This window comes from Alexandromys fortis, unplaced genomic scaffold (genome assembly GCF_014885135.2).
Source record: "Alexandromys fortis isolate MF-2015 unplaced genomic scaffold, M_Fortis_MF-2015_v1.1 scaffold_179, whole genome shotgun sequence".
NCBI lineage: Eukaryota > Metazoa > Chordata > Mammalia > Rodentia > Cricetidae > Alexandromys > Alexandromys fortis.
The window spans coordinates 3,475,871-3,488,239 of NW_026068062.1; the positions used below are offsets into that span (position 1 = coordinate 3,475,871).

General features: G+C 45.9%; 1 long non-coding RNA gene across 1 annotated transcript in view; it reads right to left on the bottom strand.

The window, feature by feature from the left end:
- The window catches only part of LOC126487493 (uncharacterized), a 36,585-nt gene extending 24,664 nt beyond the window's left edge, over window positions 1-11,921 (bottom strand). The window contains exon 1 of the long non-coding RNA XR_007588407.1: window positions 10,701-11,921. This is a non-coding gene — a long non-coding RNA (uncharacterized lncRNA). The remainder of the gene's footprint in view (window positions 1-10,700) is intronic.
- Window positions 11,922-12,369: the final 448 nt, after the last annotated feature.

Sequence of the window (12,369 nt, forward strand, 5' to 3'; positions counted from 1 at the left end):
GATCTACATCCTTACCCTCGGTCCTTCCCTTTCATATCGTCTCTCTGACATTGTAGAACGGCCGACGCTCTCCCCCCTTTATCTCTCCTGTGAAGGCCAGGAGGGCTGCTCTCTCAAATCCCAATTACACTGAAACAACCTGCTGGCCAGCCACACAGCTCGCTGTAATTAGACAATTGTGAATTTGGTCTTTTCACCTTGAGAAAAATTTCAGTTGAGAAAATGCCTCCATAAGATGGGATTAAAGGCAAACCTAGAGGGCACTTTCTTAATTAGTGATTGATGAGGGAGGGCCCAGCCCATTGTGGGAGGAGCCATCCCTGGGATGGTGGGCTTGGGTTCTATAGGAAAGACTGAGCAAGCCATGGGGAGCAAGCCAGTAACCAGCTCCCCTCCATGGTCTCTGCATCAGTGCCTGGCTCCAGGTTCCTTCTCTGAGTTCCTATCCTGACTTCCTTCAATTTATGAACAGTGATATGGAAGTGTAAGCCAAATAAACCCTTTCTTCCCCACGTTTCTTTGGGTCATGGTGTTTTATGACAGTGACAGCAACCGTAAGAGAACCGCATTGGTAAGCTCTGGCTGCCACCATCTCCACCCTGGTGAGGATGCCGTTGGTGCGAACTTCGCTTGTGGACTGCGAGTGTGCACAGCGCTTTCTGCCAGCAGAGCTCAAATCTGGTCTGTGTGATGACTGGGATTCCTGGAGGAATGGATCCACAGGAAGCCTCTGACTCTCACAAAGAACTGTCAGCGGTATCAATACTGTAGGTAAAACTCAAAGGAGTTTCCAACCACGTTGGCTGCATCAGAATCCCTAGAGGGGCACATTAGCCATTCCACACTGGGACCCCATCCCAGCTGGTTCCTTCCACCCTCCAGGAGTGAACTCAGGCCTCTATGTGGACTTGAAAACTCAATGGGAGACCCAAAAAAAAAAATGGCCAAAGTTTTTAACCTCAAAGACTACCAACAGGAGTAGAAAATTCAAACTAGGGGTGAGCACTGTCGTCTACTCACTGTAGAGAGTAAGACAAATCACGCTAGCTACTAGGTCATCTCCCAAGAGGCTCTGCACCCTCTCCAGTTTCTCCGAATGGGCATGTTCTTCAGACTGCACCTCTCCAAAGAAAGCAACCCTGAACCAGGCCACTAGAACAGATCTTCAACCTGTCTCACAACTCTTGTCAAGGACAGATCTGTCTGCAGCCCCATAAGTGTAACTTAATCCTTGAGAGGGAGATCTATTGGTTCGATATCCCAGAGAGCTGTCCCAATACTGAGATCTTCAACTTCCTCCAAGTTGTTCTCAGAGCCCAGGGCCTCCAGCAACTGACAATAAGCTCTGCTCAGAAATCTGAAGAAATCAGCAGATAATATCCTAAATACATTACCTGTTGTATGATACGTTTACTCTTCTGGCTTTTGTGGGGCTACCCCCAGCTCTCCAATAAATCACACAGAGTCTTATTCTTAGTTATGAATGGCTGGCCTTAGCTTTGTTTCTGATCAACTTTTCTAAGTTAACTTATCCCAACTACCCTTTGCCTCTGGACTTTGATCTTTCTCTATTTCTGTGTACCTTTCTTTCTTTCTCCATGGCTTGCTGTGTAGCTGGGTGGCTGGCCCCTGAAGTCCTCTTCTCCCTGGTCTCTTGCTCCTCCTTCTTTCTTGTTTCTCCTTCTATTTATACTCTCTGCCTGCCAACCCCACCTATCCTTTCTCTTGCCTTGCTATTGGCTGTTCAGCTCTTTATTATTAGACCATCAAGTGTTTTAGAGAGGCAAAGAATTACAGCTTCAGAGAGTTAAACAAATGCAGCATAAACAAAAGCCACACACCTTAAAATAATATTCCCCAACAACTGCTGATGTGGGAGTGTCATATATCAATCTGTTGATTTCATTGGTTAAGTTATAATAAACCAGCTGCTTGGCCTCATGGCTGGAACATAGATGGGAGGAGTAAACAGAATAGAATTCTGGGCGGAAGAGGAAGTGAGGTCAGACTCTGCTCTGCTCGGGGAGAGACTCTGCGCTCTGGAGCAGAGACGCCATGCTCAGCTCTCCCGGGTAGACCCAAGAGCTCTGCTCTCTGGAGCAGAGACACCACGATGGACTTTGGCTAGAATCTTCCCGGTAAGCGCACCTTGGGATGCTTACAAACAATTATTAGAAATGGGCTAAATTAATATGCGAGAATTAGCCTGTAAGGGCTAGAGTTCATGGGCCAAGCAGTTCTTTAAATGAATACAGTTTGTGTGTTGTTATTTCGGGCATGAGCTAGCCAAGCGGCCGGGGTGTTGGGGACGCAGCCCCGCCGCCGCTTACCTATTTCAACAAACTGCCAGTATCTAGGATGCCCAACTACAAAGCTCAGCAGATCACATGAGCTGAGCACTGCTCAAAACCTTCCAAATGCTCAGAGCTCCAACCTTAGATCCAGTTCGGAGGACCTGATTTTCAAGATGGAGAACAGCTGAGACCTAAGCCGTGTAGAGAAGTGCAACCGTAGGAAGAGGGCAACTCCTAAAATACTGTAGTTGTTTCTCAGAGAGGAGAGTAATGCTCCGTCTATAAACGTGAGTAAGATTGCTTTTCAGAAAGAAAACAGAAATAAAAGAACTCCTGATGGTTAAAGTGCATCAGCAAAATTTAAAACTCAGTCAAAGAATGAGAAGGAAGAGTAAGGACAGAGAAGTTATGATCAAAGGGTTACCAATCAATAACCTTCAGGTGGATGATGTGGAAACTTCCCTGCCCTCAGTAGCAGTATGTACCCCGAGTGCATAGCCTAGCTTATGAATCCTGAAATCTGGTAGTTAAAATGATCATCCAGTTGTTTAGAAACAGTTTAAAAGAAGACAATATTTCTTCCTTCTTTCCCCATCAATTTTTATAGTTTCCAGTCCTACTGAGAGTCAGAAGAAAAGCAACCGCTAAAATCCCAGGTCCTTACTACCTAGCAGCTATGACTTCCTTTACAGAGACAGGGTGTGCTGGAAGGTCAGCCACAGGCTATAGACAGAATGATTCATAGTTATGATGAGGGTGGAGGGCTTGTGTCCATTTCTTTTTGTTTCCTTAAGCGGTCTTGCGCTTCACAGAATTCGACATTCTTATCTGTCAAATGTATGCATCTCATTTTCTTAACTAATTTGTCTATATAACACTTTAAATTTGTGATGAGATATTTCATATTACAAAATGCATGGGCTATAAAAAAGAGAGGAAAATCAAATTTCCTTCCCACCCTTGACTTATATATACACAGTTTCCTCCCAGTATCTGATAATTATTAACATGTTACAGAAATTTTGTCTATGCTGTGGTTCGATGTCCAATGGAGTCAAGTGTTAGTTCATGAGTCAGGGTCCATATTCAGCTGTTTGGGATGGATCATGGAGTTAGTTCCCTGACAGACTGGGGAAAAAAAGGATCCTGGGAAGAAGAGGCGGGGCCAGAAGGTTGCATGGTCCTTTTGAGCTGGGAAGCAGATGGTGGTGGTTTATGTCATGGTTGCTTTCAATTATCTCAGGTTTTTATCTTTAATATTTGTTCCTGAGTTTTATTTTATAACAAACAGTAAACAAAATTGCTATATCTGAAGCCCCATGTTAGGCGCCATTTGTAGGCAGAGTTTTTTGTTTGGACTACCAGTCATCTCTGCCCTGCCAACCAGATCCAACCACACTGCCAACCACACTGAGACTTACTAGTAATTGCAAAATGCTTGGCTGATACCTTAGGCTTGTTACTAACTAGCTCTTCCATCTTAGGTTAACCCGTATTTCTTATCCATGCCCTACCATGTGGCGGTACCATTTTTCAGTACGGCATGTTTATCACCTGCTTCATCAGCATCTGGCTGGAGATCCCCTGACTCCACCCTTTTTTTTTCCCAGCATCCTATCAGTTTGGCTCTCCTGAATAAACTCTTTCTGCCTAAATATTGGCCAGTTAGCTCTTCATTAATTCAATCAGAAGGTGTCTTGGCAAAGGGACATCTTTACAATGTACAAAAAGATTATTCCATAACACCAACATCTTTTATATCCTTCTAGAGACATCCTACACCTGTACAAGAATATCCCCGCTCGCCCCACAGTCCACTCTCCACAGCAGATCATCATCTATCAGTAGCCGGAGATCTCCCTGTAACTAAGTATTACATAGTATTCCCTCCTTAAATGTCTGGGAGTTCGGTCGGTCCTCTACTGATGAATATTTCAATCCTATTGTTGCCACTGCTGTCTTTATGCTTTGGGCGCTTCCCCTCTGTGCTGGGGATCAAGTTGAGGCCCTCCCGTGCTGAGCAAATGTTTACCTCAGCTAGGACTCCGGCCTTATTTTCACTCTTTGAATAGTATATCCCACAGTGCCAAAGATACTCTCAGAAATATACTATTTCCCTTATCTGCCAGGCTATCTGCTAAATAAATTATTTTAAATGTAAGTTTTAGAACAAGGAGAGATTCATTTTTAATATTGGCAGACATTTTGCAATAAAAGCCATATGTCTCAATGGTGTTTATCACAGTGGTTTAACACTGAGAAAGTAAAAATAACTGAGAAAATGTGATGAGAAATAAAACCTCAAATGACATGGACAGAAAAGAAGGTATAGATGAGGACAAGTCCAGAAACTAGACCAAAGAAAAAGTGAAAGGCCTGTATGGGAAAAAACTTCAAGTCTTTGAAGAAAGAAATTGGATAAGGTATCAGAAGAAGATGAAAAGATGTCCCATGCTCATGGATCAGTAGGATTAACATAGTAAGAAAAAAAAATCTTACTGAAAGCAATCTACAGATTCAGTGCAATCCCAATCCAAATTCCAACACAATTCTTTACAGACCTTGAAATAACAATACTCAGTTTCACATGAAAAAACAGGACAGCGTTTGCTTAGCTAGAGGTAGATTCATGTCCCCACATTAGACAGTCGATGGAGAGCAGTTCCTCATTTTGCATATATGTCCTGAGCTTCTCGTATGACAAGCACCCTTAAGCACCCAGGTTCACGCTAGTCCTCTGCCCCTAACCCTGTGTACAAACCCGTGGGAGCACCTAGCCTGTTGCTAGCTAAAGAAACTAGTAATGAATAGTGAGAGCCGAAAGCCGGGAAGGTAAAGTGCACTGCTCATGTGCACAGCAGAAAAACAAGGCTGACATGAACACTTGGAGACAAGCTGAGACCATACTGTCCAGCCTACACCAGGAAGAAGCACTGCGACCAACCCGAGCCCTATCAGACCCTAGACCAGAAAAGTAAAAAGACTGACCCCAGCCCTGGGAAAACAAAGAAACGCTCTTCCAGACCAGAGCGCCTCAGTGGTCTCCACTTCTCAGACTCAGAAAGCATGTGTCCGGAGCCAGGCCTCTGGGCACGTTCTCAAGAAATACTGCTACTCACATCTATTAAAAGCTCCCTGGAGAGCATGGTCAGTACTTCGGATTCCACTTCATATATTATGGTCTCATGTTTCCCAACTTGAAATACCATAGTGAACTTATCGGCATTACAGTGCAACCCCCGGTACCCACCGATGTCAGATTTAATCTGCTCTTTCCCTGGCACCTGCAGAAATTGGGGGCCAGGAGGAAAAGAGGCGGAGCAAGTATGTGTGCCTTGGGCAGCCTGTTCCTACCTAAGCACTTTGAAATGCTTTTAAGGTATTTTATTGCTCAGCACCTCGCCTATGAAAAGGCAGCTGTAGTTTGGGAAACCTAAGGTAGGCCACTTCCAAATTTGTGTCACGTTGACATGCATAACAGTTCAAGGCCACAGGGTCATGGTGTGTCTGTGCCAAGTGCCAAGATGTGCTTGCTGCAGCCTGTCGCCCTCCCACGAGAAAGGGGCTGCTACCCTGGAGCTCGACTGCCAGAGTATCCCCATCACCTGTGATGTTTACACTGGGGAGCCCCCGTGTCCTCGCACGTCTGTGTCTCATCGTATCACACGCCTGTGGTAGCTGTGAAAGGCCATGTTCTCTGAAGCAAGGCATGTGAGGGACCACAGATCTTTGGCTGTGCGGTCAACTAGCTGATGGTGTAGGAACTGCCAGAGGAGCCCCGTGACGAGAAGGACTAGGTGAGTAAAAGTCCTTCTCAACTCCCCTGTTTTGGAAAAGAGAGGGGTCAGCCTCACCGGGAGAGCATTGCTGCCTGTGCTGATGGATGAAGTTCGTGGATGGACACACAGGAGTTAGGGTGGGGTGGGAAGTGAGATCCAGATGGAGTCATAGCTTCCGCGATGGGCCCTTCTTAGAAATAAATTCTGATGGGGCATTTCTCAGGGTGTCTTGAGGCAGCTTAGATCCAACTACAAATGAAGAGAAAGAACTAGGACTCTGCGAATGGCTGCTGGTCTAGCTCATAGCCCCACCCATCCAAACTCTAAGCTACCGTACACAGACACAGACACACACAGACACACACACACACACACACACACACACACAAACAGGTTTGTAGAAAAGTACGAGCAGCCAGATTTGCCTGCAAGATCAAGAGGTCTTTAAAATAAACAGGATGTAAACTGGAGCGATGAGGCCTCTGTGCATGGCTCTTGTTGAAAAAAACAAAAACAGCAAACTTGACGAAAAAGGCAAGCTCTAGATAACCTGTAACATTGCCCCTCCTGATTATTAAAAAGGGAAGAGAAGCCATGTGCGGGGTTTATAAATTGTTCTCTACACTCAATCAATGCGTCTGCCATTCTTAGGCTGACACCAACTTGGTAAGGTCATAAACTGTCACGAGGTCATGATGCTCTCTGGTGCTCTTTTATGAAACGATAATTTTTATTGTGCAGTAAGGGTTATTGTTTCTCATGGCCCAAAGTTGCCTTATGCCCACCATGATATGATTCTTGAGTCTGTGCTGCTTCAGGACTGCTCTTGACCCAGACATCCCAGGCCTTCTAACTTCCCAGGCATGGCTGATAGAAGACTGGTCCATGAAGCACCCCTGGGCTGGAGTCTTTCCTAGGTAGCAGACTCCCAGGAAGAGAGCTGTAGTCGGACACTGGATGGGAATGATGGCCTGTGTGACCCTCCCAGCCACCTCCTTATCTTCTGTTACTGAGAGCTCAGTCATCCTTGACAGCTGTAACAGACAACCACAGACTGGGACTCAAAGAATAACCACTTATTGTGTGGAGTTTTACAAGCAGGAAGTGGACTGGGTTCCAACCAGGACTCTAGAAGGCTGCAGCGGCTACCTCCTTGCTATATCTACACATGGTAGAGAAAAACCTGGAGAGCATCCTGCGGCCTTACTCATAGGGCACTAATCCCTTCCAGGGAGCCTCTGTCCTTTGATCTAGTCACCCACAAAGCACAGAATGCCACCATTTGGGGAAATGATTTCAATATATGAATTTTACAGAGGCAAAGAAATTCAGTTCATAACAACAAAGCGGCTGAACAAAATCACGCGAGGAAAGAAGGAAGGTTTTAAGAGAGAAAAATGTAGCATTAACTGAAAAACAAAACCTCCTAGGCTTGGAAACCGTCACCTTTCAAACAGAAAGCCCACGGGCTCCTGCTGTAAATACCCAGTGTGCTGACCTTTTCCTGTCTCCAGTCTAGAACACATTCGCTAAATAACCAAAGTGTCCTTCTACACCTAGAGCATGTGTGAGCGTTGCTGCTGGTCACGGGAAGAGCAGAAAACCAACAACCCAGTCTATGGGCTGGAGGGAGGCTTGGTGGCTAAGTGTGCTTGCTGCTCCTGAAAAGGACTGGTGTTCAGGTCCCAGCGCCATGTCTGGTAGCTCACAACTGCCTGCAACTCCAGCTCGAGAGGATCAGACACCCTCTTCCGGCCTTCTCAGGCACCTGCACACATGTAGCACACCACACACACACACATTAAATATCAAAACCAACCACAACTCGGTCTATCATTGAGGCTGTTGGTCTGTGGGTCAAGTGCTTGCTTCTTACCCACAAAGCCCCAGCTTCCACCTCAAACACCACACAAGCTCGTCCCGGTGGCAGAGTCTATAAGCCCAGCACTTGAGAGGTAGAGGGACAAAGGTCAGGAGTTGAGGGGCATCCTCAGCTCCATGAGGAGTGTATGCCATACTGTACCCCATGAGGGAGGACAGTGCCAAACAGATGCAGACTTGATCTAAAGTCGTGGCATGTTTCTGTCCTTAAAATGCACATGACCTGCACCGCCCCTTTGCCTCAGAACCTGCCCCGCCTCTCTCTGCCCCACGGGAGCACTTAGGGATGGATGGAGAAAGGCTGCCCCCCTTTCTGGAGTTCTTATCCCTTTGCTGCAGCAGGTTCTAGAATGTTTCTTATGCAAACAAAGACTATTTTTAAAAAATTATATGAAGACTAATATCTGCAGTCAGTGTGGGGAGAGAGGGCCGGGCAGAGGGTGTGCAGAGGGTGTGTGTCTGCTAGTGGCCATGCAGGGGGTGAAGGGAAGTCCGGGAAGCATGCAGTGGTGAAGGCTGCCCAGCCTTGTCAGCACACTGAATTACGTACCTTACAGCAATGTGACGGGTAAATTTTATGCTATGTATGTTTTACTGCGATAAAAACTGCTAATTAGTGAGCCCAGCTGCCAACATTGCTGTCACTTAGGAGGCAAGTCTTCTCGTCAAGGACCTGTTTTGCACTGCGGGAGGATTTCCTTCTCTTGAGAGAGGACACACTCGTCCCTGGAGGCACCGTGCTATTGTTACTATCAGGCTACTGTTATGTTATCTGTTTTCATTACTACTGCACCATCGTTACTGCTGCTATCACTATTATTATCACTGTTACTGTCCCCATCAGTACCACCAGCATCGCTATGACTATTATTAACCATCTTAGATTCCTGCTTCTCTGATAAACACCTTGGCCTAAAGCAACTTGAAAAGAAAAGGGTTTATTTCAGCTTACAATCACATATAGTCCATTGTAATGAGAAGCCGGGGCAGGAACTCAAGGCAGGAACTGAAGCAGAGGCCATGGGAAAGCACTGCCTACTGGCTTGATCCCCATGGCTTGCTCAGCCTGTTTCCTTGTGTCACTCAGGACTAACCTGCCCAGTGGGGTGGCCCCTCCTACATCAACCCTTCACAGAGAAAATACTACACATTCCCACATGTGTAGAGGCAATCCCTCAACCGAGTTTCCATCTGCCCAGATGACTCTGGCCTGTGTCAAGGTGGCAAAAGATATCAGCCGGGACATTATTCTTATTGTTGTTAATATCTCATTTACTGTTGCTTTATGATTGCTATTACTGTTTTATTAGTACTGTGACTGCTTTATTATTGTCCCTATTGCTATTATTATTACTATGGATTTTATGTTTATGTAGCCCAAGAGGCATATTAATGGATACAAAGCTATTGCTGCACCCTAGAACTCAGCTGCAGATTCAAGAAGCCTGGATGCAAAATGTTAGTTTTACTGAATAGTCATGAAAAGGTGGAGGTGGATATTATATTATATTACATATATATATATATATATCATTGATTTCAGAAGTTCCTCTAAAATCATTCCTCCAAGATGATTTCCTGGTAGCAGTTGATCGATCCCCATTCTTCACGGCCCTTCACTCAAATCCTCTTCACCCCGAGCTTTGCCACTTTGCACATGATAGCCCAGCCGTCTGCTGAAGAAGACAGACGACCAAGTATGAAGTTAGTGTCGGTGCCAGTGTTAGTGCCAATTGGCAGCTTAACAAATGCAGACTTAACTAAGACGCAAGCCTTGGGCCCTTCTGCAGTGGACTGTCGGGTCATCTTAGCCCTTGGCTGCCCCTCTAAGGGTTACCCTTTGCAGGTCAATCAAGGTGGGAAGACCCATCTACCATGGACGGGACAGTTCCTTGGGATGGGACCCAGGAAGGAGAAGGAGTTGTTCACAAGCACGCATCACTCTCTATCCTGACTACAGATATGATGTGACCAGCTGTTTGAAGCTGCTTCCATCTGGACTTCCCCGGTGTGATGGAATGGGGACTGTGAGCTGAAATAGACCCTCTCTCCCTAAGCTGCTTTTGTTGGGATGTGTTAGCACAGCCACAAGAGAAAAAAAAAAAACCTAAGACACCAAGTGTGTCCCTCACAGGCTTCAGGAAGGTGTCTATACTACAGACCCTCTGAGTCGAGATGTCCTGACTCTAAGGAGGTTTTAAAGTGTGCCACACCAATGTTCTATGTTCAGGACAGTCTCCAACCAGTCTCATAATGTACTCAGTGTTTTCTCATAAAGGGGACGTCATGATAGCTGATTTTTCTGGGCTTAAACTGTAGTGTTCTGTAGGATAGGTGTAATTAGTGCATTTCCAGTTCATGATATAATCACACTGTGATGGTTTATCAAGACAGTCCCAGTATTAGCTGGAGGACAGCTACATGTCTTCACTAACATGCTTTGAGTGGCCGTCCTCCTTCCCTCTACCTCACATGAGTGGCATGACTGTCTGGTGCATCTTTGAGTCCCTGTCATTCAGCCTAGCGCCTGACTCCCTGGAACCTGGGACTTGTGGAATGACGGATGATGGGTAAAGTTGACTCCATAATTCCCCACCCCTTTCCGATTGCCTCCCTCTCCTTGGCCCATCGGGAGTCAATGAAATCCACAGCTCTCGTGAACTAAGAGGTGTGAGCACACCAAGACCAGGCTCCCCACAGTAGGACATTTCCTACCTCAGACCTGCACAAAGCCCGCAGCTCTCACCTCCTTTCCTTCTGGATAGGGCACAGGACAGGAGGACCAACCTCGAGGCAAACACATTTCTAGGTTTCATGTTTCCGTGGCTCTGCTCTCTGCTTTCCTTGGCTTTATCCCAAGCCTCTTGGGCAATTATTTTTGGCTCATTCAGAAATGGCTTTAAGCCAAGTTTTCGTGTCCTGAAAACTTGATGTAGGGCTTGTCTGCTTGTAGCATTTCTGGCATTACTGCTGGTTTCTTGGTAGTAAGTCTTTTCGTCCCTAACCCAGTTTTCTGCTCGTGTTCTGAGAAGCCGGCTGGCCCAGTAGGGAACAGAGTAGACATGAGTTCTGCAGGTAAGAGAAGTTTCTCGGATCTGTCTAGAATGCCCACTGGGTTTGATCTGTCCAGATTAGCAAAAGACATTTCAAATCTCTAATGGTGTGGTCAGTGGAGAGGCTGGATCCAGAGTGTGGCTGCTTCCTGTTTCCTGTGGCTGCAGAGTTCACATCAATGGGACTGAAAATGCATTGCCTTCTGTCTCCGGGCTCTAGCACTCTGTGTTCTTGCAGATATCTTAGACTTCTTCTTCTTCTTCTTCTTCTTCTTCTTCTTCTTCTTCTTCTTCTTCTTCTTCTTCTTCTTCTTCTTCTTCTTCTTCTTCTTTTTGTTGATTAGAAAACCGAGACACAGGAGGCTGGGGAGATGGCTCAGTGGACTCACGGCACAAGCATAAAGACCTGGGTTCTAATCCCAAGCAAACAAATAAGCAGCCATGTATGGCCATCTGCACCTGTAACCCACTGAAGGAAGTGGGTGGAGACATTCAGATCCCAGGAACTCTGGCTTGCACACAAATGTGTGCACATGTACATGCACATGCACACGCACATAATACCACACAAAAATAAATAAATCTGAAGCATAGGCAAGTAACTTGTTGTACTGTCTAGTTATATAGGAACTTGACACAAGCTAGAGTCATCTGAGAGGAGGGAGCTTCAATTGAAAAAAACACCTCCAAAAGGCCAGGCTGTAGACAAGCCTGTAGGGCATTTTCTTAATTAGTGACTGATGGGGGTGGGCCCAGTCCGTTGTGCATGGTGCCGTCCCTGGGCTGGTGGTCTTGGCTTTATGAGAAAGCAGACTGAGCAAGCCAGTAAGCAGCACCCCTGCATGGTCTCTGTATCAGCTCCTGTACCCACCTTCCTGTCGAATTTGAGTTCCTGTCCTGACTTCCTCCAATGATGAATCTGGAAATGCAAGTCAAATAAACCCTTTGCTCCCTGGCTTGCTTTCCTCATAGTGTTTCATCCCAGCAATAGTAACCCTGACAAGGACACCTTCTTCACTGCACAGCTATGCAGAATTAGGGTTAGGCTTAGATTCTAGGGGAGGGGATGAGTGGGCTGTCTCATGACCAGTGGCCTAAAGTTACTGTTTCATCATAGGAGGTCAACTGGAGGAAAACTGACTTGACCCAGGTTGTTTGTTTGCTTTTTTTCTTTTCTTCTTTTTTATTTTTTTATTTTATTTTATTGCTAAAAGGCATGAAGTTAAATTTCCTTTTGAGAGCCTTTTCTCAAGTGGAATATGCATTTATCCCAATCTTAAAGGAGAGACTAGTGGAAGACACTCACTAAAGAACAATCCGTTTTGCCGCAAGTCTGGACTTTCTAGGCCCCAAGCGGGAAAC